General features: G+C 43.9%; 1 protein-coding gene across 3 annotated transcripts in view; it reads left to right on the top strand.

Moving 5' to 3' along the window:
• The first annotated feature begins 3,970 nt into the window (after positions 1-3,970).
• The window catches only part of JAKMIP2 (janus kinase and microtubule interacting protein 2), a 109,920-nt gene continuing 100,483 nt past the window's right edge, over positions 3,971-13,407 (top strand). For 2 of the 3 annotated variants that reach the window (XM_081181018.1, XM_081181017.1), the window contains exon 1: positions 3,971-4,204. The gene's annotated coding sequence lies outside the window, so the exon portion shown is untranslated. Of the gene's footprint in view, positions 4,288-13,407 lie in introns of all 3 variants that reach the window. The other variant, XM_081181019.1, reaches the window with a different exon arrangement.

Genomic DNA, 13,407 nt, shown 5'->3' with positions numbered 1-13,407 from the left:
TAATGTGTAATTGGATGAACCAGCACATTTATGTGAGGGTGGACATATTCCCAATGTGATATGTATAACAGCACTTTTCCCAGTCACCACAATTGTGGAAATCAAGCAAACGTGCCCACACTCCCACATGGAGGCTCTAGTTGAAATGATCCCAGCCAGGTCACAAGTCCAACAGGGTCCTTTGGGTTCTCCTGGACATCAGGGTCATGCCATGATATCTTTAGTGAAGAAAGTGCACAGATAGGCCCACAGTTTACATCTACAAATAAGACCCCAGTCACATTTAGTACGGGATGCGGGTGCCGCTGTGGGTTAAACCACAGAGCCTAGGACTTGCCGATCAGAAGGTTGGTGGTTCGAATCCCCGCAACGGGGTGAGCTCCCGTTGCCCCGTCCCTGCTCCTGCCAACCTAGCAGTTCGAAAGCACGTCAAAGTGCAAGTAGATAAATAGGTACCACTCTGGCGTTTCCGTGCGCTGCTCTGGTTCACCAAAAGCGGCTTAGTCATGCTGGCCACATGACCCGGAAGCTGTACGCCGGCTCCCTCGGCCAAGAAAGCGAGATGAGCGCCACAACCCAGAGTCAGACACGACTGGACCTAATGGTCAGGAGTCCCTTTACCTTTACCACATTTAGTACAGATTGCCATGTTTAACAAATCCTTAATATCCAATAATAACTCTTCTCCTGACATATTAGCCTTCCATGGCAGAGAGACTTTGCCACACACCAGCATCCTGGAATGGCAAAGTCTGAAAAGCATGCATATTTTTTCCTCCTCTCTTTTTTTCTCAATGAGCAAATTAGCCTTCAAGGGATCTGGGTTAAAATTCCAATTTGGTCAGGGATGCAGCTGGTTATTAATGCTTCACCACTATAATATCAAATGAAGCAGCACACCAGCCCATGGTAGCCTTTCTGTCCCTGACCCATAGGACTGGAAGCAAATTAACTCATGGGAAATATTAGACAATTTCATTTCTGCCATCAGCAAGAGTTGAAGTGCCTCCCAATGACATGCTAACACTGACCTTTGCAATGAGGTGGTGCAATGCCTGTCTCTTGAATGGGAATTTCTGCGGGCATACTCTGTGCGAAGTCGTTCAAGTGGCAGAATGCAACCACCCGTGGAATTCTTCCTTGTCGTTTTAATAAGACATGCAGCTATCCCAAGCTTTCAGGTACTGGGGTCTCTCAGGTCAATACATCTTCCTAGAGAGTATGACCTTCTCAACAATACTGGCCTACAGGGATGATCAGTAAATCATTGCCAAACTCTTGTGGGAAAGTGGCAAATCAAGATGTGGACTTAAATAAATGAGCGCAGTATTTCATTACTGTCTTTCCAGGAGAAGAGTGATGAACTTCAGTCCGTAAAACAGAGTGACACAACTGATAATATGTTACCAAGTGGTGTGCTGCTGTTCAAGATACCAACCACTCAGTTCCATTTCCTCCACTCTCTAGTTCTCCATTCTTCCCACCCCAACAGCCAAGACTGTCAGCATTCTGTAGTCAATGAGCACACTCAGTCCTCAGTCTCAGTCTCAGTCAGACTGCTTTGCTAAATAACCCAGTATAAAATAAGCAGCACATAAGCAGCACACAATACACTACCAAACCATTCTACGTTCTAAATCTTATATTAATAATCCAAAAATTGAGAGAGCTATGTACAAGATCTACTACAGAAGCCACAAACAGAAAACTCATTCAAATTGTGTCCAAAAGGAAGATTCAGTCTTTAGAGTTCCTTTAGCCAGGCTCCTGTAGATATCAACGAAGGCAAGTTTGATCAAACGAAGTGTCTGTGGTGTTGTGCTCAAGGGTTAGATATCAATGAGGATAAGTTTGATCAAACAAAGTGTCGGTGATGTTACGCAGAAGAGTTAGACAGGGTGCCGGCATTTGTCACCTGTTTCGCCCAGGAAGAGTCTAGGGCTTCTTTGGTAAATTCACTCTCACGCTTTTGATACATTTATAAACATTCAAGTCCATATGTTACATTTCTTCTTAGATTAAGCTACAATATTTAATTTCTTTCTTCAGGAAATTCTCCTTCAAGATTTTGGTGTATTTACATACATTCAACTTCATATGTTAAGTTCTTTCTTGACTTAAGCATTTATTCATTTACTAAGCCTGCACCCTGTCTTATCCTCGTTGATATCTAACCCTTGGATTATTAATATAAGATTTAGAACATAGAATGGTTTAATAGTGTTTTGTGTGCCGCTTATGTGCTGCTTATTTTATATTGGTCTACTATGAGAATTGGCAGCATAGGTTCATTTCTTTGGTACTTGCTAAATAACCCAGCAGTCCCTGATTACTGCAAACTTTACCAATACACATCCCTCTAAAGCAGTGTTTCCCAAACATGGGTCTCCATCTGTATTCAAACTACAATTCCCATCATCCCTGACCACTGGTTTTCCTAGCTATGGATGATGGGAGTTGTAGTCCAAAAACAGCTGGAGACTCAAGTTTGAGGAACACTGCTCTAAAGCAAGTCTGGAGAATGTATGGCCTTCAATCTCCTATCAACCACGCCCAGCATGGCCAATGGTCAGGGATGATGGGAGCTATAGTCCAATGGCACCCCTACCCTGCTCTAAGGACTACCCTGCTCTAAGGACTACAAGTTTGTTCTTGATGTTTTCAGCAGTTGTACCCTAGTAGAATAAGACATATCTTGTGAAATCATATATTAGTGGGAGTATGTTTGCGCGAACACACACACAAACACACACACACACACGATGGCTTTAAAAGAGAGAAGTGGACAAAATCATGAAGGATAAGGTTGTCACTGTCTACTAGCCACAATGGTTATGTTTTACCTCCATTGTTGGAACCGGGGCTGCCACAGAAAAGCTCTCTCTTGGGCCGCCATTCCCCCCCACACCTGAGGCTCTACAGTATTAAGGTCTACACTATGGGGGTGTGCATAGGCTGTGCTAGCAGCCCCACGGCCATAATGTGTTATAAAGTTGTTTGCTTTGGGGGGGTTACAAAAAGTTAGATATAGTTACTGTATAAGTAATGTGGACTCTTAACAATGCATTGGTAATTTAGACTCTGAAAACTACTCCAAATATTTTAGCAATTAATGCATCATTAATTGGGTATATGGTTAGTTATCTTGATGCCATTTGTTTTTACTGTTGTTACCTGCCTTGGGCACCGTGTGGAAAAACAGAATGGAATGCTAAATCATAAATGAAAGAGGCCACAGAAAGGACACCTGTGCTATAACTGCTGTGCTATCCAGACCAGAGCTGAATATATATATTTCAGATTTATCGTCTGCATCGAGGGAGGGCAGTTTGTAGTCTTAAGCTACCAGCAATAAGCTTAGCGATTTCACAGTCAGCCTTTTTCTCACACCCACATTTACATATTGTTTATCTCACATTTAAAGCAGCAAGCAGAGTCAGGCTGGGTTGCCATCTCTTAACAAGTCCTTAAAGATCTGTAATTATTATGTCCTTCAGTTTGACTTTCCCAGAGTAGAATTTAACCCCTATTTATCATTGAGATGGTGGGAGCTGCTTATCTAATATAAGGACACTCTCTCTCTCTCTCTCTCTCTCTCTCTCTCTCTCTCTCTCTCTCTCTCTCTCTCTCTCTGTGTGTGTGTGTGTGTGTGTTTTGAGGGAATTTCCTGTTAATAGGAATGTGGATTGTGTTCAACGCCCTGCTCTGACCTCCTTGGGTGAGAAATTCACCCTCTTCCCCCCTCCACCAATAATAGTACCCTCTGAAGTGATTTGCTTGCCTGTCAAAAGCAGCTTTTCATTGCTAAAGATACTGAATCTCTCTCCTTTTTTCCTCCCCCCCCCCCTCTCCTTGCTTCCCTTCCATCTTTCATGGCCGTTGCCATGGCGCCCAGGGAGAGCAAAGCACCGCAGCAGGGGAGGGGGGAAGGAGGCGGTCCATGCTGCAATTTCCAGGCTCTCTCCTCAGTGAGCTCATCAACCTCCTCCTCCAAGGAGGGAGGTGGCTGAGGCTCTGTCTATTGCTGGTGGGTGGGTGGTTTCCATCCTCAGCATCACCAACCAAAGGAGGGGGGGGACAGAGAGAGAGAGAGAGAGAGAGAGCAGTTGCTGATGTTGTGCTCTGAAGCAACCTCAGTAGAAGGGAAAATGGATCCAGCTTGCACATCCCTCGCCTTTCAACACCTTCCCTTGGTTTCAGCATGGTGAGCATAAGCAACAGAGAAGCATCGGCTTCATCGCTGCTTTCCTTAATCATCTCTAAATCCGATGGCAATCGATATTTGAGGTGTGCTCTTTTCTGTACAAGCATCCTAACCATGTAACAATGACTTTCATCGGAGCCTCTGGAAAGGGTGGAGGAGGAAGGATGGGAGGGGTGTTGTGGGAGAGAGGGGAAAGGAAGATGGAGAGGGATGAAGGCTGATTAGGCGCGTCTTAGGAAATGCGGCTCAAAGATTAATTGCAACTGCCTTCTTGCCCGTAGATTTAGCAATGAAAGATGCTTTTGTTTGTCCTTTTCCATTGAAATGTGGGTGTCTATCCGCTTGAAAATGCAGTTGTTATTTCTGGGTTGTTTTAATTCCTCCTTGTAATTGCCCAAATATTGGTCTGGGCCTCAGCCAGCTGCAGTAAAGCCAGAAATAAGCAATGTCGGATCCTGTCAATGCTGATCGATGGATAATATTTACTGCTAGAGGTGTGTGTGTATCATTTGGAGGCATTGCTGAAAGGTTCAGGTCGGATGCAGTTGGTGTGTAGGGATGTGTGTGTGTGTGTGTGTGTGCACGCACACATGTATGCATGCATGCCACACACATCTGGGTCTCTTTGTAGGTTTCTACCTACAGCACATGTGCTGTTTTCCTTGCCAGTGATTGATTGACAGTGTCTTCCACTCAGGCTGGTATGAGCTATCTATGGCCTCTTGGTTTCATTTCAGCCACTCGGGATGGATCTAGATCCTTCATTTGGTGTGCTATATGGCCTCTCTTGGTCACTGCCCTCATGTCCTACTTGGGGGCTTCCAATAAAGATCTGGTTCTCCACAGAAGACTGAACTAGGCAGGCCTTAGATCTGATCCAGAAGCATTGCTCTTATTACATTTTTTTTATGACAATAAGATACAATATTTATCAAATTTTAACTGAATTGGTTTTTGGAGAGTGGGGGAAGAATAGTGGCAACCCATATTGAGCAAACCTCCATTTTGATACTTCAGAACCTGAAAAACCAAATCACTATTTCTCCACACTCCCATCTCCATTCAGTCTTCCTGGATGTATATATCATCTTCTTGAATTACAGAAAGTAGGTTTTTGTTATGAGAATCACTGGTTTAACCCTGCAATGATTATTTTGGTCATAGTTTTTAAAATGAGTACCATTGTATCTACCATTGTATACATTCAGGGCAGAACAGTCATGATATATGTTCCAGGTCAATTTATATTTTTATTCTTACAATGGTAATAAATCCACATAGCAGTGACTTAAAGAGGCAGATTCAAAGCATTACTTTACACTTTGTAGATTTGATGTACCGTGTGGGCTACTATAGTTCCTGACAAAGCATGGCACCATACAAGTCAACACTGGTTGTGAACCCCCAGTTCATAGCAAGCAGTATGTTCTCTCTGTATCCATGGTAAATTGTAGGGTTTGCTGAGGTGATCACTGATCCTGAGGTTTAAAAGACATCTTGATTCATCTTTATTTGGGACAACTGCTTAAGTAAATCAAGGCTACAAGTGAGTTTTTAGAAAATGAGAAAATCACAATCCGTATCACTTTTCTTTTCCTCAGAAGAAATAACAATCCCATAGTCAATATGTTTGGTCTGAGTCGGAGAGGGTTCAATAAAAGAACCCAAGTTATTTGAGATGGTCATTTCTTAAATCGTATGTTTCTTTTGCACCAGTAATGTGGCAAATGTGGTAGAGGACACAGAAATGACAGTTCTTGCTCACTGGGCTCACAATGAAAAGACGTTTCCAGCCAATTTACCGTACAATACATGCACACTTCTTTCTCATTCATAGCACACCGTCTCTCTAGCTCCCCTCAAGATGCTGCATTCTCCCACAAATGCATTGTCCTTTTTAGGAGGACACTTAAGAATGGGAAGTGTGAATGAAACAGGCAGGGGTTTGAAAACACGCTATACTCAATGAATCTCAGAATCTGCTGCTGATTGGTTATAGTTGATGAAAAAACCTATTTTTGTTGTCATACTGCTTTTAACAGAATTCTGACCTGGGGAGAGGGGTTGTTACAGACCATAGGGGCCCAACCACAAATCCAAAATTAAATTTAACCATACAGTCGAATATGCTGAACAGGAAAAGAACGTATGAACAGGGCAGGCTTTGTATTATACAAAAAAATAAAAATACTAACCGATCAAATAAATTTATTTAACCTTGTCACTTCTACTTTCATTCCTTATTTATTATCTTTGGGGGTGGGAACAAAAGCTTTCTCCACTGTGGGAAGACCATTTGAGTCATAATCCCTATACATATGATCTCCCTCGAGGAATCACTAAATTTTATCACTAGTAAAGAACTAGTCTTCTCCCAGCTGCTGTGTATACTGCTACTAGGTCAGTTGTGTGTGAAATGATGCAATGCATGTAACTAGTAACTATTGTTTGTGTCAACAAGTCATGGAAGAGCTGTGCAGCAAAGTGCGCTTTCTGCCACTGTGGATGAGCAGAATTATTTGGCAAGAGAGCCTGGTTATGTCTTTGGAGAGGCAGAAGGATGGGGTGAAAGGAACTTTGTCTCAAAACTTTTAGCAGTCAGAATATCTCTAGGCAAAGGTGTCGTCCCCCTGCCCACTTTCCTAGATCACCAGATGGAGGTGTTAATACAAAAAGGAGATGGCAGGAAATAACTGGAGGAGTGGGGATAATAGCATAGCCCTGCTGTCTTGTGCAGGTAACCATATTACTGTTCACCATATTTTTTTAAAAAAGAAAAGAGTTTTTGGCTCTGTTCACTCTTATCAACCTACCCGCTCTTTGAGATCAGTGAGGATGTCTATGTTGTTGTTCTTTACAGAGGGCAGCCCTCTGTTTGAAGAGCTCTCCGAGGACTATTTGAAGGAATCCTCTATTTGCAGGGCTGTCCAGTCTGAATTCCATTCAAAGAACACCAAGAAGGAAGAGCAAGGGCCTAGGAATTGCCCATCAGTGGACTGCAGACTAAGCAGTCATATCAGACATGTGATCAGTCACAATCTATCAAGCCAGGGTTTCCCAAACTGGTCTCCAGCTGCTGTTAGACTACAGCTCCCATCATCCCTAGCTAGCAGGACCACTGATGGAAATTGTAACCCCCAAACATCTGGAGATGCAAGTTTAGGAAACAATGTTTCAAACTGGTGAGATGCACCTCATTTATTTTTTAATTGCAGTAATACTTTCTAAAGTTTTCAACTGCACATTTGCACATGCAAAATTTATGCAAATCTGGCTCACCTCTTGCCTTTTTCTGGTGACATGCTAAGATCAGATTAGGAGATCCTCCCTGCAGGCCTGCTGGTGAGATCAATTCAGTTGGCTGCCCATTGCCCCAAGGTCAATGCCCCTGTACTGAAGCCCAGCAATCGGAGCACAGTCCCATAGAGATCGAGGAACATCCAAGCCAAACTCCATCAACATGGGCAGTTGAGCAGACACAACACCTCAGCTCTGCTTCCCTTTTATACTTTGCATGCTGATTGTGGGCATCTGGGCTTGATGAGGCAGGTGACCTTCACCTGCTCCAAGCCTACTCCAGGAATCACACACCTCCCAGAGCTAGTGAGCCCTTGCTTGCCTCAGCCTCCTAGAGAAGCACTCCTGCTGCTCCCTACGCTGCTTCAGAGCCCACCTTGTTCATGGAGACAGGTGATGGATCCTGCTGCTCTGGTTTCTATACAATGACCTCCATCCCCTCGCCATCCTCCATCACCCTGTGAGTACTTCCTTCCCCATCACCTGCTTGCCCCAGTGTGTCCCAGTCCCGGCTACACCCCTCACTGGACTCCTCTTCCTGTTATCCTTCCAGTTCACGACACCTGAAATGTCCTGGGGATGAGCCGGCACTTGTAGCCAGCTGAGAGCACGGCTCCCGAAGGTGCACGTTTTTTAGTACTGCGCTCTCACATCCCGGTTTTCATCAGGGGAGTGTTGAAGAGTGTGTCATTCTGCTCCTCCAGTAGTTTTGCCTTACTGGAATGTGTCTTTGAAGGTAAATGGCGTTTCCATGTGCTCTGGCACTTGTCATGGTCCTCTGTGCGCCAGTAGCGGTTTAGTCATGCTGACCACAGAAAGCTGTCTGTGGACAAACGCCGGCTCCCTTGGCCTGAAGCGAGATGAGTGCCGCAACCTCATAGTTGCCTTTGACTGGACTTAACAGTCCAGGGGTCCTTTACCTTTACCTAATCCCTCTGGCGTGCAAGGAAAGGGAATGTTGAAGTGTGCATGCAAAAATGTCTGACATTGCATGGTCTGTTGTGCAAAGGTTAGAATCACATCCACGTTTGCCACTGACTCCACCCACTGTTGGCATGCAGCCCCTGGAATATTGCCCACAAGAGGATTTGGCCCTTAGGCTAAAAGAGGTCCCCAACCCTGGCCTAGTCAAACTGGCTTACAACCCAGCCAATGGCTAAATACAGTCTGTATGTCTCTGTTTGGTAGGAAAGGAAAACAGCAGCTGAAAGCAGCTAGGTCGTTCATTAAATGGATGAGAGGCCGTCTCAACAATTTAATTATTATTAAGACTGTACTCCAGCAGGGAAGAGGATGGTTTTTTTCTTTCATTGCTACAAGAGATGACTAAGCTTATGGTACTCATGTCAGGAAAATATATGTAATATTGTAGCACCCTGCTTGTGGTTAACGCTTAGCTGGAATGAAATATTCAACGCAGCAATAGAGAAATTAAAATAATTATTTATTTGTCAGACAAATAAATGAGAGGCACAGTGGTATATGGTTACCAAGCTCTGGCCTGGCTCCTGCCATTATGGCCAGCCCTTATATTCCCTTAATCCAGCCCCCTTTGCTCCTCCTGTGGCTGCCTCTGTCCAATCAGCCTGGTTGGATTTCCTATTGGCTGATTGCTATATCCAATCCTAAAAGATACACCCACATCCTCCTGTCCTTATATGGAACACAAACAGCTATATATTGTTACATCTATAAATGACAAATAAGTAGTAATATATCTTACATGTGTCTCAACTAGGAATCTTAATTACCAGCTCACCTCTTGCCCTCCCTGCCCTATTGCCTTCTAAAACAAATGGTTAATCTTAAATTTTTATCTTAAACATATGTCAAGGATCTTGAGTTTCACATCAACATTGAAAGATATCCTTCATTTGAAGGTTTCTAAACAAATGTCTGACAGCTAATATATCTGGACAGCATTTGATGGCGTCTTCCTGTCTGGCAGGGGGGCTAAACTGCTGGCTGACTTAATTCCAGGATAAATACAACTCTTTACAACTATATGAAATCTAGCATTTCTTAAATCCTTTGCATAATTACATTTAAGCCAATATACTTAATACACAACACAAGTAGCCTCTTAAAAAGAATAAGGTCTTTGTAAAAAGGGAACTCAGTTTAAAACAGTTTCAGAAGAAACCTCTTCAGTTTACATCCCCCCCTTCTCCAGCCAGCTGCTTTTCCCATTAGCTCTTCCTCAAACTCTCTCAGTTTAAGAAAGAAACAGTTTTAAAAAGACTTCCCAAAAAAAGCCTCTCTTTCTCTGTCAGCTAGATGCTTCTCCCCATTTGCCTCTGGCCTTAGAAAATACAGCTCAAGGTTTAAGAGAGGCCCATGGTATCATTTTACTATTTGCCCATTCCTAATTATATTTATCTCTGCCTTTGTTATCTTCTGTAACATGTAGGGTCAGTGTCATTACTCAGTCTGTAATTTCAGCTTTTACGACTTTGAGAATTGTTTTCTGCTATCAATCAAAGGGGGGGCCCCTTGTCTTAGGAGAATGGCCAAGGTTTTCTCTGCCTGGCATGAAACATTTGAAAATCTTTTAGGCTCTCTCTAATATACAAGTCCTGATCAAACATTAATAAAATGCAGGCTTATGCCTGATGCCTCATTCCCCCCTTTCAAGCTCAAGGACCTTCATTCCAAGTGTCCTTGATAGCTTGACCTTCATCATATTCCTGAGGTAAAGCTCTGTATAGGGCCATGATATGAGGTAGAGTTTCATTTGAAACCATCTTGCTAATTGTACTTCTAAAACATGAAATGATACATGGCATCATACATAAAACCATTACCACTACTGTCAAGAAAAACAAGCAAGACAATAGTATCCCTTTGAGTCCTGTGACATTAGGTAACCAATTGGTGAGCCATCCCATATCCCATCCTTCCCATGTTTGTACTGGGACATGTGCTATATTCTCCATCTTTGTGGCCAACACACGGATTGCCTCACCATTATCTGAAATGTTAAAGCAACAGGCATTCCCTGTCAAGTTCAAGACTCCACATAGGCCTCCCTGCTTGGCAAGTACATAATCCATTCCCATTTTCAGCTGCAAAATGGCGGCTCTACTTTCATCCAACTGTTGTGCAATAAGTCTCAAACTCTTGGCCGTTGCATTGGTTACAAGTTCCACTACTGCTTGCAATCGAATTATTCTGTTTAGATTATAAATAGGATCCCGTGCCCCTTGTATGAGCTCACCAGGATTCCAGGAGGCAGGATCATAATAGGCTATAATGCGCTCTGGTGGCCAATCATCAGTACCGCTCCAACTTTGGGTACTTCCTCCTGCTATATGAGAAATATCAGCGTTTCTTCGTGTACGCTTGGCCAAATTAGTGGGCATAATCCACATTGGTGGTAATACCCATCCCAGGAAACAAGTCCCACTCCATTTGGAGGGGAGTTTCTTGTATGCCCATTCTCCACATATCCACCACAACCATCGTGTCTGAGGTCTTTGGTACGTGGAGTACAGAAGGCGAAATAGCAAAAGAGGTAGAGAGTTCACAGTGCAGTATGTTAGATTGCCTTTTTCTGTCACAGTTATGTTCCATACCACTTTCCATGCATGAATAAAAGGAGGTGCACAGGGCAAGGCATCCCGAGTTCGATAGGTAGTATCGTGTGCCCAGGTATTCTTAATATTATCCCAAGTATAGTGACAATGAGAAGAGCCTATCATGGTAGAATCAGCTGCATCTGATGATCTATGTACACAGAATTCCCCTTGTACAGGTATAACTCGTAATGGTTTAGTTGAGTTCCATCCGGGGAAATTCTGTACTTCTGTTTGGTGTGGTATTTCGCTTACCATACCAATGGCATCTAATGGTATCGGTAATAAGGGCATACCTCCCTCTGAATCATCTGGCCCGAGAGAGCAAACAAGGCAATTGGTCCTATTTGCAACATTGGCTACCATTTCAGCTAAACCTACCCACATATTGTGGTCATGGTGGAATCCATATTTAGTCAATTTGGCCAGATTCAAGGACCCTTCCCCTTCCCAAGGGATCAGGATTAATAGAATCATGTTGATGTCTAGCATATGCATTCCTTCCACAAAAGATTACCTTATTGTGATAGCAAATAAATATTAGTCCCAATATAATTCCCCCAGTGACAGGAATGGGGAACCACCAAGACCAAAACATATATCCCGAGGATCCCCAATGAGTAATATCTCTGATAATTGTTCCACAAGGGGGGGGCAGTCAATTAATTGTATAAGAGAATCTGTCCTTTCACAATCGCTGGTTCAGATGCTCCTCAAGCTTCAGGCGTGCGCAGGTCAGCCAGCTTCCAGGTTGTGGCTGCAGCAGGCCGGTCGTCTAATGTTGCCCGTGACCTAGCCCGTTCCCGGTAGGGCTAGATACAGGGGTTTTTGGAGAGAGTCAGTTTAAGAGGATTAGAGGGGTCACCTTTGCACGTCCAACTGCCTTCGGACTTCTTCAAACGGGAGTGATGAATCCAGGGGGTCACCTCAGCTACCTTCACCGCTGTTGGAGTAGAGAGCAAGACGGTGTAAGGTCCACGCCACTTAGGTGCAAGTGGATCACGTTTCCACTCTTTCACCCATACGCTATCGCCAGCCTGGAACTGATGAATCGGCTCGGCAATGCTGCACGGCGTACGCTCGAGGGCCCACCTGTTAAGAGAAACAAAAACACGGGAGAGAGATTGCACTTGTCCCTGTGTCACATGGTCTCCTATTTGTTTAAGATCAGCTGAAATATCCTGAACAAAGGAGGGCGGTCTCCCATACAGGAGCTCAAAAGGTGACAACTTAAGTCTTTTTGTGGGTGCACACCGAACACGAAACAGTGTTATGGGTAACACATCTACCCATCCCAATCCCGTTTCCTGGGTTAATTTTGCCAATTGGGTTTTCAGAGTCCGATTCATTCTTTCAGTTTTCCCTGAACTCTGAGGCCTATAGGCTGCATGCAGTCTCCATTTCACTTGTAGGACTCGACATACTTCTTGTACTACTTGATCAATGAACGCTGGCCCATTGTCACTTCCAATGCATCTAGGTAATCCAAACCTCGGGATCAATTCAGTCAGGAGTCTCTTAGTTACCTCTCGTGCCTTTTCAGTTCGGGTGGGAAAAGCTTCAACCCATCCGGTAAGAGTATCTACAAACACAAGGAGATACTTGAATCCCTTAGAAGGGACCAGCTCTGTGAAGTCCACAATTAGGCTTTCCATGGGGACATATCCCACATGTTGGATTCCAGGAGGTTGTACCGGTCCCTGCCTGGGATTGTTTTTAGCACAAAGAACACATTTCTGTGAAATGCAAGTTGCTAATTGTGATAGGTTAATAATATACAACTTCCGACTGAGACTCTCTCTGGTTGCAGTACCGCCAAGGTGAGTAGATTCATGATAATTTCTTACAATTGTGCCTGCTAGATGATGAGGTACATAAATCCTATTGTCTGGCAGGATCATCCAACCGTCCTTCACAACTGCTCCTTCCTTTTCAGCCCATTTCCTCTCTTCTGGGGTATAGTGAGGTTTAACTTCTTCTGGAACTACCTCTGGTATGAGGGCTGCTATAAATCCTCCCACAGGCTTTTGGGCTGCCTCTCGAGCTGCTTTGTCAGCAGCATGATTTCCTCTGGTTATTGGATCCCTTCCTCGTCCATGACCTTTGCAGTGCATTACAGCAATCTGTTCTGGAGCCCATACTGCTTCTAACAGGATTTCTACTTCAGGTCCATATTTCAAGGCCTTCCCGTGGGCTCCTATTAGACCTCTTTCTTTCCATAGAGCACCATGTGCATGCAGGGTTAAGAAGGCATATTTAGAATCAGTATAGATGTTTGCCTTACATCCGGCTGCCAATTGCAGAGCTCTAGTTAAACCTATAAGTTCAGCT

This window comes from Podarcis bocagei (genome assembly GCF_964188305.1).
Source record: "Podarcis bocagei genome assembly, chromosome: 2".
In the NCBI taxonomy this organism is placed as follows: Eukaryota; Metazoa; Chordata; class Lepidosauria; order Squamata; family Lacertidae; genus Podarcis; species Podarcis bocagei.
The sequence above is the reverse complement of the archived record's forward strand: the minus strand, read 5'-3'. Positions and strand labels throughout refer to the sequence as shown.